The sequence below is a fragment of the Hippocampus zosterae genome, chromosome 5 (genome assembly GCF_025434085.1).
Source record: "Hippocampus zosterae strain Florida chromosome 5, ASM2543408v3, whole genome shotgun sequence".
Taxonomy (NCBI): domain Eukaryota; kingdom Metazoa; phylum Chordata; class Actinopteri; order Syngnathiformes; family Syngnathidae; genus Hippocampus; species Hippocampus zosterae.
This window is the reverse complement of record NC_067455.1, coordinates 22045025-22063528: the sequence shown is the minus strand read 5'-3', so window position 1 is coordinate 22063528 and position 18504 is coordinate 22045025. Positions and strand designations below refer to the sequence as shown.

Here is an 18504-nt window from a genome sequence, read left to right as displayed (position 1 = left end):
CGAGCGACGACTGACGGCGTTCCACCATCTCCTCACGCCGCAACCAGCCATCCGGGGTCGTCACCCCCTGCCCACCAGGAGTACTGTGAGTCACGACCGCGCGCGCCCCCCTTCGAGTCTAGGCGAGTCGACTCGCGGCCTGGACACCCCAACAGACTCGAACTCGAGGGGGAGATATTAACGGGGTCCCGGTCGTGGCGGGTTCGGGCTCTGGTTGACTCGGGGGCTGATGACTGTATAATGGACACCGATCTCGCATCCGAGCTGGGTTGTTCCGTGGAGAGGTTGATAGATAGGAAGCGGGTTTGTGATCTTGATGGGCGCCTCCTGGCGGTAGTTACGCATAGGACGGAGCCGTTGAAACTTCTACTGTCCGGCAACCATGTCGAACATCGCCGTTTTTACCTAATGCCGTCTCGCAATGCCCCGATCGTTCTCGGGTTACCCTGGCTGAAGACACACAATCCCGTGATTTCCTGGGCGCGCCCAGCGATAGACAGCTGGAGCCCATATTGTTACCAGCACTGTCTTCAATCGGCCGTCGGGAAGCATGAACGTGTCACGCCCCCCGAGGAGATCTGCCTTGACGGAGTGCCGGATTGCTATCGGGATCTAAAGGAGGTGTTCAGCGAGGATCGTGCCCACTCTTTGCCCCCACACCGCCCCTACGATTGTGCTATAGACCTGCAGGCGGGCGCTCCGTTGCCGACCTCGCGGCTGTATCAGGTGTCCCAACCCGAGCGCGAGGCATTGACGGAGTACATCAACAGCTCGCTCGCCGCAGGTCTTATTAGACCATCGCGTTCACCGTTAGGGGCGGGTTTTTTCTTCGTAGGGAAGAAAGACAAGACCCTGCGACCCTGCGTAGACTATCGGGGATTAAACGAGATAACAATTAAGAATAGATACCCGCTACCCTTGCTGGACTCCGCCTTCGCCCCATTGCAGTCAGCCACCATTTTCTCCAAATTAGACTTGCGCAGCGCTTACCACTTGATTCGCATCCGGGAGGGTGACGAGTGGAAGACGGCTTTTAAGACCCCTCTGGGACATTTTGAATACCTGGTTATGCCTTTTGGGCTCACCAACGCCCCTGCCGTTTTTCAAAATCTAATTAATGATGTGCTAAGGGACATGATAAACATCTTTTGTTTCGTTTACCTTGACGATATTTTAATTTTTTCCCAGTCACTACACGAGCACCAGCAACACGTTAGGCTGGTGCTACAACGTCTACTGGAGAACCGGCTCTTCGTCAAGGCAGAAAAGTGTGAATTCCATGTCCCCGTCATCTCCTTCCTAGGGTTCATTATTGAACAGGGCAGGTTAAGGGCGGACCCCATTAAGACGCGTGCAGTCACTAACTGGCCGGTTCCGTCCAATCGCAAGGAACTGCAGCGCTTTCTGGGGTTCGCCAACTTCTACCGACGCTTTATCCGCGGATATAGTCAGAAGGCGCTCCCCTTAACCCGCCTTACGTCCATCAAAACCCCATTTAAGTGGGATTCGACCGCGGATGCGGCGTTCGCAAACCTGAAGGCGGCGTTCACCAGTCCCCCCGTACTACAGCACCCTGATCCTGATCTCCCCTTTATCGTGGAGGTGGACGCCTCTGATTCGGGGGTGGGGGCTGTGCTGTCCCAGCGCTCTCCGGTCGACCAGAAGTTGCACCCCTGCGCCTTCTTCTCCCGTCGACTCAGTGCCGCTGAGTCCAATTACGACGTGGGCAACCGTGAACTGTTGGCAGTTGTGACCGCCTTGCAGGAGTGGCGGCACTGGCTCGAGGGGGCAAAGGAACCCTTTACGGTCTACACGGATCATAAGAACCTCGCCTACCTCCGCTCCGCCAAAAGACTGAACGCCCGTCAGGCCCGGTGGGCCCTCTTCCTTACCAGGTTCGACTTCATCCTCACCTACTCTCCCGGGTCTAAGAACACCAAGCCCGACGCCCTCTCCCGTCTCCACGAGCCTGCGGGGAGGGATCGATCCCCGGAGACCATCCTTCCGGCCCGGTGCGTCGTGGGGGCCGTCCAGTGGGAGGTTGAGCAGCGGATCCAGGCAGCCCTGGAGGGGGTTCAGGTGCCGACGGAGTGCCCAGCAGGGAGGCTATTCGTACCTCCTCCCTTACGATCTGAAGTTCTGCAGTGGGGACATGGGTCCAAGGTGGCGTGTCATCCCGGGGTGAACCGGACTGTGCAGCTCGTCGCCCAGCGTTTCTGGTGGCCGGAGCTCCGCAACGACGTGACGGAGTTCGTCAAGGCCTGCACCTCCTGCGCCTGCGGCAAGTCGTCCCATCAGCCGCCGGCGGGACTGCTCCAGCCGTTGCCCATTCCTCCTCGCCCGTGGTCCCACATCGCCCTGGACTTCGTCACGGGTCTCCCGCCTTCCCGGGGTCGAACTGTCGTACTCACGATCGTGGACCGCTTCTCCAAGGCGGCTCATTTTGTTCCTTTGTCCAGGTTGCCGTCGGCGCTGGAGACCGCCGACCTCCTTGTCGAACACGTCTTCCGTCTCCACGGCATTCCACTGGACATCGTCTCGGACCGGGGGCCCCAGTTCGTATCCCGCGTCTGGAAGCAGTTCTGCCGGTCCCTCGGGGCCACGGCCAGTCTGACCTCGGGGTACCACCCCCAGTCCAATGGACAAGCCGAGCGTGCCAACCAGGATCTGGGGGCGGCCCTCCGCTGTGTGTGCCTTCACCGTCCCTCATCCTGGGTCGACCACTTACCCTGGGTGGAGTACGCGCACAACACCCTCGTCTCTTCTGCCACTGGTAGGTCCCCCTTCATGGCCGCCTACGGGTACCAGCCGCCGCTGTTCCCGTCCCAGGAGGGGCAGGTGGAGGTCCCCTCTGTGCAGCACCACCTCAAGCGGGCCCATCGCGTGTGGAAGGAGGCCCGGGCTGCGTTGTCCCGCACGGCGGCCAGGAACCAGCGGATCGCGGATCGTCGCCGGCGCCCGGCTCCTTCATACGTGGTAGGACAGAAGGTGTGGCTGGCGACTAGGGATCTTCGGCTGGCCGGCACGTCTGCGAAACTGGGACCCCGATTTACTGGACCGTTCGAGGTCGAGGCCGTCATCAGTCCGTCTGCAGTCAGGCTCCGGCTGCCGCCCACCATGAAGGTTCACCCCGTCTTCCACGTCTCCCTACTCAAACCCGTGTCTTCCAGTGACTTGGCTCCTCCTCCCACGCCGCCGCCCCCTCCGCGGGTCGTCGACGGTGACCCGGTGTACACGGTTCGTGCCATCCTGGACTCTCGGCGCAGGGGAAAGGGGTTCCAGTATCTGGTCGACTGGGAGGGCTACGGGCCTGAGGAGCGGCAGTGGGTGCCTCGCTCCTGGATCCTTGATCCATCCCTTTTGCGCGACTTCCACGCTACACATCCATCCAAGCCGGGTAGTCCGCCGGGAGGCGTCCATTGAGGGGGGGGTACTGTCACGTCGCGTGTCCGCCAGCAGGTGGCGGGTTTTCTCACCCGCCATTTGCGCACCTGTCCGTAATTTCGGGCTGATTACCCTCCTATATTAATGAGACTCCGGCAGTTCTCCCACTGCCGGAGAATTCCTCACCGTGCCATTGATCTCTCGTGCTAACTCCTCTATTTGTAAATTACTCGTTGCCTTCTTGCCTTGCGGCCTTGACTCTTGCCATTCGCGTTAGTCACTAAATTGAATACTTAGATATTGCCTAATCAGTAGCTCCTCGCACTTTGTTTTTCAGCGAGCGTTTTCCGTTGTTTCCTTATTTCTTCCCTGGTCCTTATTTGACCAGCGTTTTGTGTTTCCGTTTTTTCCCTGTCGGGCTCTTTCTGTTTTTGTCATTAAAGACACTCTTTGCTTTGAGAAAATTCTTTCGTTGTCTGTTTTCCGGGGATCCAATCCTTTATTTTTTCGTTCTGCACGGAGCGATCATTATCGCTTCGGGCAGATCGTGACAATTACTGGTCTCCAAAGTAACTGTTTGTGCATGTTCTGTCACCTGGAAAATAACAATCTTGTATTTTTATAAGGAAGGGTTTATAAGGGAATAGCAAATGTTGTAGACTGGTATATGAGCAGTTTCCAAATGCTAAATATAAATGAATAACTAAGTTAGATTCTTGTCTAAAATTAATCAAACTTTCATCCCGAATGCTGCAACACTGTATGCCTCGTGACCTCATCACCCGATCAAAAGCCGACATCAATGTGTAAAGGATATCACCACGTGGGCTCATTGAGACTTCAGAAAAACAATGTCTCTAAATACATCCATCAAATCCATCCATCTTCCGCTTATCCTCTCAAGGGTTGCAGGCATGCTGGAGCCTATTCCAAATGTCTTTGGGCAGGAGGCGAGGTAGACCCTGAACTGGTTGCCAGCCAATCACAGGGCACACGTAAACGAACAACCATTCACGCTCACACTCACACCTAGGGACAATTTAGTGTTCCGTCAAACTGCCATGCATGTTTTTGAATGTGGGAGGATACCGGAGTACCCACAGTGTTCATACACACTGCCTAGTAAAATGAAGGAGTGCTGGTGTCACTCCCAGCTATAGGCAGGGTACACCCTGACCGGTTGCCAGCCTATCGCAGGGCACACAAAAGACAAAAAAGCATTTGTGATCAAAATCACACATTGGGACAATTTAGGGCAGTCAATCAACCTATGGTACATGTTTTTGGAATGTGGGAGGAGTACCCGGAGAAAATACAAGCAGGCACGGGGAGAAAATGCGAACTCCCCACAGGAAGGCCAGGGTCAGAATTGAACCTCGGACCTCTGCACTGTGAAGCAGACGTGCAAACCAGTTGACCACCACGCTGATCATATTTTCTTTATGTTGGCATATAATTTTCTGTCTCCCACTTTACAGTATATGAGCTGACCTCTTAATAAATCCATCCATTCATTTTCCGAACCGCTTGATCCTCACTTGGGTCGCGGGGGGTGCTGGAGCCTATCCCAGCTGTCTTCGGGCAGTAGGCGGGGGACACCCTGAATCGGTTGCCAGCCAATCGCAGAGCACACAGAAACGCACAACCATTCGCACTCACACTCACACCTAGGGACAATTTAAGTCAAGTCAAGTCAAGTCAACAGTATTTATAGAGCACTTTCAAACAGCCATCGCTGCATACAAAGTGCATGGAGCGATTTAACATACACAATAAACTGTAAGACGACTCGGTAATAAAGGCGGTAGAAAGCATCAAGTAGTAAAATCAAGAACAAATTTAGAATGTTCAATCAGCCTGCCACGCATGTTTTTGAAATGTGGGAGGAAACCGGAGCACCCGGAGAAAACCCACACAGGCCCGGGGAGAACATGCAAACTCCACACAGGGAGGCCGGAGCTGGAATCCCGGTACCTCTGCACTGTGAAGCCGACGTGCTAACCACTGGACTACCGGGCCGCCCCCTCTTAATAAATGTTAATGTTAAAATAAAAGTACTTGAATTCAGCCTTTTTTGGGATCTTTATTTTCAAGAGCAAAAATGAAAGAAAAAAATTGCTATAGATACCAACCAACACGAAATACTTCCATCATTATTAAAATTAACAATTTTCAGGGTGAAGTTGAATGAAATCTTGGTTATTGTCATCAGATAAATTGTATCATGAAAATGACAACTGAGAAAGAATCCATTGTATACATGATGTTGTGAGTAATCTTACATTCTTGTGAAGAAATACTGGAAACCACAAAATGTTAGCTCTTTCCATGTAATCACAAAAGGTAAATTATATATATATATATATATATATATATATATATATATATATATATATATATATATATATATATATATATATATATATATATATATATAAATTTTTAACCTGTATATGATAATTGGTGTCTCCTTCACAGATTTTGGTTTATCGCCGGTGGTTTTGGTCCCCATTAACTGCGATAAACAAGAGATTACTGTATTGGCCTTTTTATATTACAATAACGATGCACCAGTTATTCTATAAAAAATATATACACACTACGGCGGCTTAGATTTTCCCACTTTATTTTGAAACGACATTACACAGACCTGTATCAAATGACAAATACATCCTGTCATGCTGCTTTATAAAATTATTAAATGCAAACAGACACAAAGTAGCCTGTATATTTTTGCACAAATGTCTATATCAATCTAAAGAGGCAAAAAACATAATGTTGCTCACAGAAATGGATTTTCAAAAAGTAAAATAAAAAATTGAGCTTTACGATAAAGGTTGGGAGGCCGTAACAATTCCTGTTTCGCTTTTTGCTTAGCAATATTTTGTTTTAATTTTCTCTTCAGATGCTTATAAAATTGCTTGCTGATTTATTAATTTATTAATTTTCATTGAATCTTAAGATTTAATTTTGCATCGTAGGCGTGTCATGTATGCGGACTATGGATTGTGATTCACTTCACTTCCTTGTATTGTTGTTCAGCCTGACACCTGGTGGCAGCGACGCGGCTAAAGATTGATAAGTGAAAGCTTTTGCCCGTCAAATCCATTTTTTTCACAAATTAATTGTATGCAATTTGCTGTAGATGAAAATTATAACACTACAGTCAAAAAACAACCCGAAAAATTTTTTTCTATCGTCTTTGCAATGTACAATGTATCTTCATTTTGCCAAGATCCAGCGGGAGTGAACACACCCGACTTATAGTACTTCCTGGCCAATGAAAATGGCTACCCTCACTCCCCTTAAATTCTGCGCAGGAGAGATGCGCACTCAGTCTGTGACATTGCGAAAAGCAGAAATAGACTCGCTGGAGTCCATGCAGAACATCAAAGCGTGCAAAGTACGTTTGTAAGGAACTGCAAGCAGACCTTCACTTGCGGATGTTAAGTCGACCAAAGCGTTCACAGAGCACCGCTGTGTCGTGGGTGCTTGAAAACCCGCCTTCCACCCCAATCATGCCCATGTGTGTGAATCCCTCACATGAGGGGAGTGTTTAAAAAATATAATACACATCATTATAATAATAATGTGTTCAATGAATGTATTTCTACAAAGATTCAGAGGGTTCACTGCATGCTGTTGTCCTATTTGTGAATGAAATAACATCGAGCACACATATTAGCGACGCACAGACTCTGTCTGTTATTGGATCAAATCCTCCACCTGCACCACAACTTAGACCTGCTTTAAGATGGTCAAAGGTCGAGTCTACTTTCTGTCGCAAAAATGTCAGGTCCGCCTGGGGCGTGTAAAAGAAAACACCCTTGGTGTGCTCCCAAAGTACCCCCCTGCATACCTGTCAACTTGTACATTTTCCCCGTATTTTATACATTTTTTTAGCATTTCAAATCATGTACAGCGTATTACAACTTTTATACGGGGGGAAAACCAAACAATTGTGAACCGATCTCACAAACCATTTTGGCTCAAATCCGGGATCGTCTCACCTGCTGGTAGCCAACGACAATGCCGTCGTCGATCGCTACTATTGTCACGGCAAACCAACAAAAGTAATCCTCAATCGTATTTTTTTTTCATCGCTGCATACAGTCGGATTGATAAAGCATGAGGTACGCATGCACGGTAAGCCATTGTGTGGGTTTTAGTTGCTTTGTAAAGGGAATCGTAATCATTTATAAGGGCAGGTATGAGCCGAGGTTGACTGGTATGCACCTGCATGGTACAGCGTAGTCTGCCAAATTCGCAAAGAAAGTAAACTACAATTGCCTGGGCACAAAAATGAAAATATTCCAGTTTTCTATGCCCAGCGCAGTCGCAGTGGTTTGCACAAATGGAGCCCATAGGCTTTGGAGATGGGGACTACTCACCTTCAGAGACATCCCACAATCAGAGTAAGTTGCTAAACATCCATCAAAATAATTTTTGGCTCAAATATAAATTATTTTCTTCTACTGACTAAAACGCTGGCCACAAATATCCACACGTACACAAACACATCAGACCAAACTCCACCTAAGATCTATCTGGCACAATGATGCCTGTGGAGGCACTTGCCCAGGTATTCAAATTCTGGCCTACCAGCTGCCGGTGGGACAAATGTCTCAGATCCAACACTGAAATAAACATGTAACATTAGAATGTGCATGGTTTTTACTTATTTATCTTTGTGGAGTGGTTGCATGAGAATAGAGGACAAAAAAGAGGATAATGTAGATCTAATTTAGCACACACAGCACAAAATTGGATGGAGATCATTTCCTATAAATACTGTACTTACACAGGCTTTCTTGTACCAGACTAAATGCATGGGTTGGTCACTCATATCTCACTTAGAGGGGCTGTTTTGAGAAATCATCTTTGGATTTATTAACTGTCTGATTTTGTTAGGCCAATGTGGAAACGTATTCAACGGCCAGCGATTAGATGATCAGACCCAATCTGCAGGAAAAGCAAAAGATTTTCATCACAGGTTTTAGTTTGAAGAGAATTTGATGACATTATAAGCTTTTGTATATTTCTTACTTAAAAATACTTGATTTTGTGTGTTGATCGGGTAACCAAATCATCTCCAAATGCAAAGGCTCAAAATTGAAAAAGTAATGATATTTACTTAAACAGAGCAGTAGAATTACAGGAATTCCTGTTTTATCTTCTTAAATGGCACATTGACCAGATAGCTCTCACAGATCCTATTTTGTGATACCTCAGTATTGAGTCACTGACACGTCTATATCAGTACAGTATGAGGACACAAAGTAGCACTTTCCACACATACTTTAATTAATGTAATAATGGGGCGGGGGGTGTCAGGTATACAGACTTGTTGGTACAATTCAAAAATTAATTTTGTAGTCAATGACAATGGGAACTGTGTTGGAGAACTACAATCCAAGTACCGGTAGTTATGATAAAAGTTCTTTGGTGTGGTTGTTTTTTTGGGGGGGGGCTTCTATTTTCTTGGCTAACTTGTAGGGATGGTTGTGAATGTGAATACATCCATCCATCCATCCATCATCTACCGCTTATCCGGGGCCGGGTCGCGGGGGCAACAGCTTTAGCAGGGAAGCCCAGACTTCCCTCTCCCTAGCTACTTCTTCCAGCTCTCCCCGGGGGATCCCGAGTCGTTCCCAGGCAAGCTGGGTGACATAGTCTCTCCAGCGTGTCCTGGGTCTTCCTCGGGGTCTCCTCCCGGTGGGACATGACCGGAACACCTCACCGGGGAGGCGCTCAGGAGGCATCCGAATCAGATGCCCAAGCCACCTCATCTGGCTCCTCTCGATGTGGAGGAGAAGCGGCTCGACTCTGAGCCCCTCCCGGATGACTGAGCTTCTCACCTTATCTCTAAGGGAGAGCCCGGACACCCTGCGGAGAAAACTCATTTCAGCCGCTTGTATCCGGGATCTCGTTCTTTCGGTCACGACCCATAGCTCGTGACCATAGGTGAGGGTTGGGACGTAGATCGACCTGTAAATTGAGAGCTTCGCCTTTTGGCTCAGCTCCTTCTTCACCACGACAGACCGATACAACGTCCGCATCACAGCAGACGCTGCACCGATCCGCCTGTCGATCTCCCGCTCCCTCCTACCCCCACTCGTGAACAAGACCCCAAGATACTTGAACTCCTCCACTTGGGGTAAGATCTCCTCCCCGACCCGGAGGGGGCACTCCACCCTTTTCCGACTGAGGACCATGGTTTCAGATTTGGAGGTGCTGATTTTCATCCCAACCGCTTCACACTCGGCTGCGAAACGCTCCAGTGAGAGTTGGAGAGCCCCGTTTGAAGGAGCCAACAGCACCACATCATCTGCAAAAAGCAGGGATGCAATACTGAGGCCCCCAAAACGGACCCCCTCAACGCTTCGGCTGCGCCTAGAAATTCTGTCCATAAAGGTTATTAACAGAATCGGCGACAAAGGGCAGCCTTGGCGGAGTCCTACCTCCACTGGAAACGATTCCGACTTACTGCCGGCAATGCGAACCAAACTCTGACATCGGTGGTATAGTGACCGAACAGCCCGTATCAGGGGGTTCGGTACCCCATACCCACGAAGCACCCCCCACAGAAATCCCCGAGGGACACGGTCAAACGCCTTCTCCAAGTCCACAAAACACATGTAGACTGGTTGGGCGAATTCCCACATACCCTCAAGGACCCTGCTAAGGGTGTAGAGCTGGTCCACTGTTCCACGGCCGGGACGAAAACCACACTGCTCCTCCTCAATCTGAGGCTCGACTTCCTGACGGACCCTCCTCTCCAGCACCCCTGAATAGACCTTACCAGGGAGGCTGAGGAGTGTGATGCCTCTGTAGTTGGAACACACCCTCCGGTCCCCCTTTTTAAAAAGAGGGACTACCACTCCGGGCGGATCTCATCCACCCCTGGGGCCTTGCCACCGAGGAGCTTTTTAACCACATCGGTGACTTCAACCACAGAGATAGGAGAGTCCACCTCAGAGTCCCAAGGCTCTGCTTCCTCCAAGGAAGGCGTGTTGGTGGAGTTGAGGAGGTCTTCGAAGTACTCTGCCCACCGGTTCACAACGTCCCGAGTCGAAGTCAGCAGCGCCCCATCCCCACTGTACACAGTGTTAGTGGTGCACTGCTTCCCCCTCCTGAGACGTCGGATGGTGGACCAGAATTTCCTCGAAGCCGTCCGGAAGTCGGCTTCCATGGCCTCACCGAACTCTTCCCACGCTCGGGTTTTTGCCTCGGCGACCACCGAAGCCGCGGCCCGCTTGGCCAATCGATACCCGTCAGCTGCCTCTGGGGTCCCACAGGCCATAAAGGCTCGATAGGACTCCTTCTTCAGCTTGACGGCATCCCTTACCGCTGGTGTCCACCAGCGAGTACGGGGGTTGCCGCCACGACAGGCACCAACCACCTTACGGCCACAACTCAGATTGGCCGCCTCAACAATAGAGGCACGGAACATGGTCCACTCGGGCTCAATGTCCCCCGCCTCCCCCGGAACATGGGAAAAGCTCTGTCGAAGGTGGGAGTTGAAACTCCTTCTGACAGGGGATTCCGCCAGACGCTCCCAACAAACCCACACAATACGTTTGGGTCTGCCAGGACGGACCGGCATCTTCCCCCACCATCGGAGCCTACTCACCACCAGGTGGTGATCAGTTGACAGCTCCGCCCCTCTCTTCACCCGAGTGTCCAGAACATGCGGCCGCAAATCCGATGATACAACTACAAAGTCAATCATCGAACTGCGGCCTAGGGTGTCCTGGTGCCAAGTACACATATGGACACTCTTATGTTTGAACAAGGTGTTCGTTATGGACAATCCGTGACGAGCACAGAAGTCCAATAACAAAACACCACTCGGGTTCTGATCGGGGGGGCCGTTCCTCCCAATCACGCCCCTCCAGGTCTCACTGTCATTGCCCACGTGAGCATTGAAGTCCCCCAGCAGAACAAGGGAGTCCCCGAAGGGGGACCCACGTTGCCTCTTCGGGCTGTGCCCGGCCGGGCCCCATGGGTGTAGGCCCGGCCACCAGGCGCTTGCCAACGAGCCCCACCTCCAGGCCTGGCTCCAGAGGGGGGCCCCGGTGACCCGCGTCCGGGTAAGGGAAACCGAGATCCATTTATCGTAATCATCATTGGGGTCTTTGAGCCGTGCTTTGTCTGGCCCCTCACCTAGAACCTGTTTGCCATGGGTGACCCTGCCAGGGGCATAAAGCCCCAGACAACTTAGCTTCTAGGATCATTGGGACACACAAACCCCTCCACCACGGTAAGGAGACGGCTCACGGAGGGGGAATGTGAATACAAATTTGACAAAAAGTGCATCTATAATTTCCATCCATCCATTATCTGAAGCACTTATACTCTCGAGGGTCGCGGGTGTTCTGAAGCCGATCCTAGCTGTGTTCCAGCAGTCGGGGCAGGGGGGGTTACACTCTACTGGTTGCCAGCCAATCGCAGGGCACGCATAGACAAACAGCCTTTCACATTCTCAATCACAACTTGGGACAAGGTGCATGTTTTTGGAATGTGGGAGGAAACCGGAGTACACGGAGAAAACCCATGCGGGCACAGGGAGGACACGCATACTCCACATAGGAAGGCCAGGGCCCGGATATCAAACCCATGACTTTCATACTGTGTACTGATGCCGCATGTTTAATTTATGCCTGTAATTTCTCCAGTTGATTAACAACAATTCCTAGGTACAAAATAATGCCGCCAAACAGTACCACACCGGAGCACTCTCCTTGCCCGGAACCATATCACACCACCTTCTCTGTTGCTTTTCCGTTACAACAGGCGTGGGGTGGAATTGGGGCAAGCTCAATTGAACTGTGCGAGTCTGCGCTGCGCAGTGCACACTTGCACTCGCAGCATGTATGGTTGTTCTCACATAACATTTCACGAGTGGCAAGTCTTGGGCCACTGTTTCTGAATTGCCATTCCATGATGTGGTCGCTGCGTAAAGTACAGTCGCCAGCTGCGGGCACAACGAGACACTGCCACAAAATGCCAGCCCACCCTCAAGGCAAAAATACAATATATCCAGTTCACGCATTTTGTGTTTTACATGAACACTGAACCATATTTACAATTTCATATGACCATGGATGAGCGCAAGAGATTTTGCAAGCGTCATGCAAAGCTCACTGCCAGCACTCATTCATTCTGAACAGAGAGAAGTGTCATTAATTTCATCTCTCCGAGTCCAACAGCTCATCATCTTCACTCTTTGGTGTCTGCGCAAAGCTGCTATCCCTGAGGAGTGCCTTGTTTTTCTTGCCAACCAGATATGCCACAGACATTCATGTCTGCAGTTGCAGTGCAGGTTATAAAATGTGTTTTGGCGATATAAAGTGTCTGTGAAGACACGCGCCAATAACTGCAGCGTGCAGTTGCTTGAGCCACACAAGAAGGAATGCCTCGGCAGCTGCCCTTTGCGTCAAATTCATGTGTTTTAACAGGAAATACGCAAATTCAACTATTTTCATCATGAAAACGTTTGATATTATTGAATTGAAAAAGAAAACCACTGTAAAACACAGCCCAAAGAACTAAAATGGAAAATTATCATCATTGCTTGTTTGTTCACTTATTTATTTTTACTTTTCGTATGCAGTGAAGAGGAGTGTCTGCCTGCTAGTCAAGGCTTTGAAATCACAGATTTCATTCGGACAAAACCTTACGGGCTAAGCTGTATGCTCGGAGAAGCTTTTTGAGCGAGTGGTGCCTAAATGCCGCCGCTGTCCCTCCGTAACATCCCGTGTTTTGTGTTTGTTTTGGTGCTGGTGGGTAAGTAGCCACGTAATGATTTCACCGGCATAATATACAGGAAGAGAGATGAATTGTCCACCAAACCATATCAGGAACTACATAAACATTCAAACATGTCTGTTTTGAGTCACTCAACTATATGAGGGCCAGGAGGAGGAGGAGGAGAAGGAGTAAGAGGTGGACTGGTAAATTGTGAATTGATCACTCTAAATTGTGTGTAGGTGTGATTGATATTTGATGGATGGGTAATATTATGGATGCCTTGTTAACACATCCACCTCACAGTGCAGAGGTTGTGTGTTTAAACCCGGGCTTCAGCATTCCTGGGTGGAGTTTGTATGTTCTCTCCACGTGCCTTCTCCCACATTCCAAAAAAATGCATAGTCGGGTCATTGATGACTCTAAATTGTCCATGACTGTCAATGTTAATTAATTATGCCCAGGGTGTGCTCTATGTCGCACCCAAAGACAACTAGGACTTTGAGGTTACGTTGTTTAGAGAATGGATGGATGGATTTATATTAGTGGTCAGTTCACACATCTGTATGATCGTTGAAGAAATTGTTACACAATCTCGTGCTGAAAATGGATGTCTCTCTTTGATAAGGCAACGTTAATTGTTGAACAAACACGTTTTTTTTGGGGTCTCCTGAAAAGTGGGGGCTGTGGCACAAACACGGATTCCGTCCGACGATACCAATATGTATGAAATGTCCAATTGATGATAGAGAAGGCCATTTAGATTTTTTTTTTTATATTGATGAATGAAGAAAAAATGGGCTGAATTGTAAAGGGCACTTTTTTTCATTCAGCCCAAAATGGCAGTACGTTGTACCTTTAAGTTACTATTATAAATGCTTAAAGCAATCAACAAGCCACTATTACTACTACTAGTCCTACAAAAATAAAAGACAAACAACAACAACAAAAACTCCAACAAAAATTTGTTTCATTTACTATCAAACACCTCATTTATGATGAAAAAAAATTAACAAAAACACATTGATACAACATGACCCATATAACCAAACTCGGCACTGAACGTAAGCTCTTTTTTGTTGGAAGAAAGGGAAATAGCAAATGTTAATCATTTCTTGGGTAAGTGCTTATTTACAATAACACAAAAAAAATTCAGGGAAAAAATCTAAGAAAATATTGACATAAAACAGTGGTGGTCACTACTCATGGGCCTTGCCTAGGGCTTTCTCTCCCCAGCGATGATCCTCACATCTGGATACAATGTGGGAACAGGGCATTGAGGCCAAGGGGATTGCTGAAGGGAGGGTGTAAGTGTCCTGGGGAATTCTATAGAAAAGATTGTGGAGTTATGTGTGTTGCAGTAGAGGTGAGGAATGGGGTGGGGGTGGGTGGTCTACCAAAAGGCTCCCTGTCTTTGGTCTCTTCTTTCCTGTGTAGTTGACTGCAAGGCCCCCAAGCTACAGACATACAGGCAGCTGGGAACTGGGGTGAGTGAAAAAAACAGCCCCCAAAACACAATCTGGGAGCTAAAATACAGCTTTCGCACATGTGCTAGCAGAGGAAACAACATCAGGTACAATAAGCAGGTGACGATCTACTTGACGAAAATTGTACACTAAGGGCTGTTAGACACATGGCTCTGTTGTTTGAAAGCAAAGCCTGATGTGTAAAAAAATGTGCACGTTTACTTAACATTTTTGCTTCCAGAAAAAAATCATAAGTCATCATAATGCTATATTGAGAGAAGACATTTCAAGACCAAGAGTGGTTGTAAAGACACAGGTGAAACCAATGAGACAAGAGTGAATACATCATTTTGGGCCACTATAATTAAAAGTCCAGCTTAAGTATTAATTATTTTACATATTGTGTACACATCTTCTAAGTAGAACGTAATAGTTAAGCTAGATTCTATTGGGCTGGTAGGAATTTTTCTGTCAGATTAAGTAGCGCTGGGTCCTGCTCTGCCCTTCTATCATATGGTGTTCCGAAGTGGTCTGTTTTGGGGGTCTTGCTGTTTTCCTTATATCTGATGACCCTAGGTTCCATCGTATGAAACCATGGTGTTTCTTTCCAGTGCTATGCAGATGGCAGTTAGATCTATACCCGACTGAGCAAAAAGGATGTGTTCTCCTTAAGACCACTTTTGTCAGGTCGAGAGGAAATTAAACCCTGGATTTCACTGACTGTCTTACATTTCAATAAAAATCAAGCAAAAGTTGGTGGCCTGGTTGTGCAGTTGTTAGCCTGTAGACCTCACAGTGCAGAAGTGCCGGGTTCAATTCGAGCTGCGGTCTCCGTGTGGGGAGTTTGCCTGCATGGGTTTTCTCCGGGTACTCCGGTTTCCTCCCACATTCCAAAAACATGCATGGCAGGCTAATTGAACACTCTAAATTGTCCCAAGGTGTGAACGTGGATGGCTGTTCGTCTCTGTGTGCCCTGCGATTGGCTGGCAACCGGTTCATGGTGTCCTCCGCCTACTGCCCGAAGACAGCTGGGATAGGCTGCAGCCCCCCCCTCCCCCCCCACGACCCTTGTGAGGATAAGAGGAACGGAAAATGGATGGATGGATGCAAAACAAAAGTTATGGTGTTTGGCCCCAGTGGCCATTGTACATTCCATACCATTGACCTGGGTCCCCTGGAGGGCTAGATTACTCTCATGCACTTTATTTTGGAGTCACCCAGTCCTCTCTTAACTCATTCAGTACCGGCCAATTCTGGACCAAGTCTGAAAAGACGTTTAAAAACGTCTTTGGGAGTGAATGAGTTAAGCGTCTCCAGTTGGTCCAAAATGCTCCTGCTCGCCTACTAACTGTAGTTCTTAAGAGGGAGCACATCACCCCAATTCTGGCCTCCCTTCATTGGCTCCCAGTACATTTTAAAGTTCATTTAAAGATAATTCTATTTGTTTTCAAATCTTTAAATGGCCTCACCCCAGCATACCTCTCTGAGCTCCTCTACCCTTACACACCTGCCTGTTGCATCGGGTCCGTAGAACAGATACTTTGTGAGGTGCTGAAGACTAAGCGGAGCCTCAGAGGGATGGAGTCCTTCTCTCTGGAATAACCTTCCGTTAAATGTTAGGCAAGCCTCCTCTCTGTGCATTTTTAAAATTTGTTTGAAAACATCTTTATTCTTTGGCTTTCGACTCAACATGAGACTGACACTGTTATATTGTTTTCTGATGTCTACTGTATGTGTTGGTATCAATAACTTGTGTTTTAATTTATCTTTTCCTAGTCTTTGAAGTTGTATTATTGTTATTTTATGTTTTGTTTTGTTATGTTATGTTGTGTTTTAAGATAAGATATGAAAACATTTATTAGTCTCGCAATGGAGAAATTACTAATTCACAGCAGCAAAGTTATGAAAGGAAGAAGTAGAACAAAATATAGGAGCTGCTGGAAAGGCAGCCACTCTCGCTGCGCCATTTTGAAGTCAAAATAACAAAAATAACACAACACAACACATAGGACACAGACAGTCGTGCAATCTTCACCACTTTTCTGCATACACTTTGTTGTCTGAAGCAGTTATAGATGAAAGAGGAGAGGATCAAAGTGTCCTTTCACCAGTGGGTCAGGGACGTCATGCTGAAAAGGTGCACACGTCTGCTACAAGCTAAGTTTTGAAAGCAAACGCGAAGCTGTAGCGTCCATTGACGAAAAGAGATTAGTTCACTTCTCCTGACCCACAAAGTGCTTCAAACTCCAAGCCGCGACTCCCAGTTCCAAATCCGCATCGGCGCTCCGCGCTAACGCTCCTTTCTTCTCATCGTCGGCTCTTCAAGCCTTACATCCATCCAGCCGCAGACCGTTCAACAGCACCGATCTCTCTGCCGAACAAAGCGGGGTTGTGAAAAATGCTGCCCATTCCAGGCACAAGACACAAGAGCCTCTGGACTGTCCAGCAACGACAGTCAAATGGCGCCGACATTCCTCCCAGTCAAAAACAGTGCTGGTATATCCATGCTGCCGAGAAGGCGCAACCACCGAGCACAGCGTCTCCTCCTTGATGAATGTCGTGGCCAAAAAATGCTGAAAAAAGTCCACATCAGGTGCACACGACATAACAACAAACACAAAGTGACAAAACAAACATAAAAACAACAAAAAAAAGTAAGGCTCATGAGAGCACTTGCCGACGGCGGCCTACTCGGGCGCCTTCTTGACTTCAAAAATTATATAATGTGCTTCATTATAGCTGCGGCTGTTGTGAAACATACGATATAAATAAAGTTGCATTGTATTTTATAATCTTCACTAAGACTATGTCCACACTACAGGACGGGATGCCCAATTCATATTTTTTGTTAAAACTGATTTTTTTCATGTTTTTTTCCCATCACATTACTAAAAGCAATGTGACTTCTACTGTGAACGCAATACATGTGTGATGTGAATGCATGCGCACAAAACACTGTCAGGTGACAGGCATAAAAATATAAAACATTTAAAAAGACTTCACATGGCACATGACTTGACGGAAGTAAATGTGGTCCCACATGTAGGCTAGGGGCTGATTTGTGTTATCTCATATTGCCAGAGTACTGAGGCGGGAGGAGAAAAAAGAGGTTTTGCGGATATGAGGTGACACTCGTTGATCTCCTCAACAAATGGAGACATCTAATAAGAAGATTTCACATCTCAACTCAACTCAACTGTATTTATAGAGCACTTTCAAACAATCATTGCTGCATACAAAGTGCTGTACATGGAGTAACTAACATTTATACAACAATAAAGCAATAATCAGTCACAAAGATGGTAGTAGGCACCAAACAATAAAACTAAGATCAAATCTGAGCCATGCTGAGTCTTTGCTGTCCTTGCCGATGCATGTTAAATGAATCGTCTGCGTGGCTGAATTCCTCCTATCACTACGAAATGGACACTTCATGCTTCATGTTTCAAGTTCAAAAACTAAAATGTTAAGACATCGGCTCTAGCAACTCCCCGTGACCCTGTTCAGGATAAGTGGTGTTGAAAATGGATGGATGGATGTTAAGACAGCAACTGCTACTCAACACAACCTTGCAGATCCATGAACAATGTCAGTAGTATCCCGAGTGCTTGCTCCCCTGTCCACATGGAGGAAGTATTGGGCTGTGTGTAGATGAGCATTCATACTGCAGACGCGTCGCATATATATCTGATTTATAGCCACACACGTAAGAGTTTCAGGTCAGATTTGAAAAAAAAATTACTGGGCACACTGCCTGAAAGAAGCTGATAGGTATCACAGATGAGCAAAAAAAAAAAAAAAAAAAAAATTGAATTGAGATTTTTGGATTCCTTTACAATGGAATGGCTGAATGAGGCCCAAATTTTTGTTCACGTTATCCCATATACAGATGCACTCATGCGTG

General features: G+C 47.7%; 1 protein-coding gene across 5 annotated transcripts in view; it reads right to left on the bottom strand.

Moving 5' to 3' along the window:
* Positions 1-18504, bottom strand: part of LOC127600246 (zinc finger protein 516-like) — an 82595-nt gene that overhangs the window by 33379 nt on the left and 30712 nt on the right. The window lies entirely within an intron of this gene.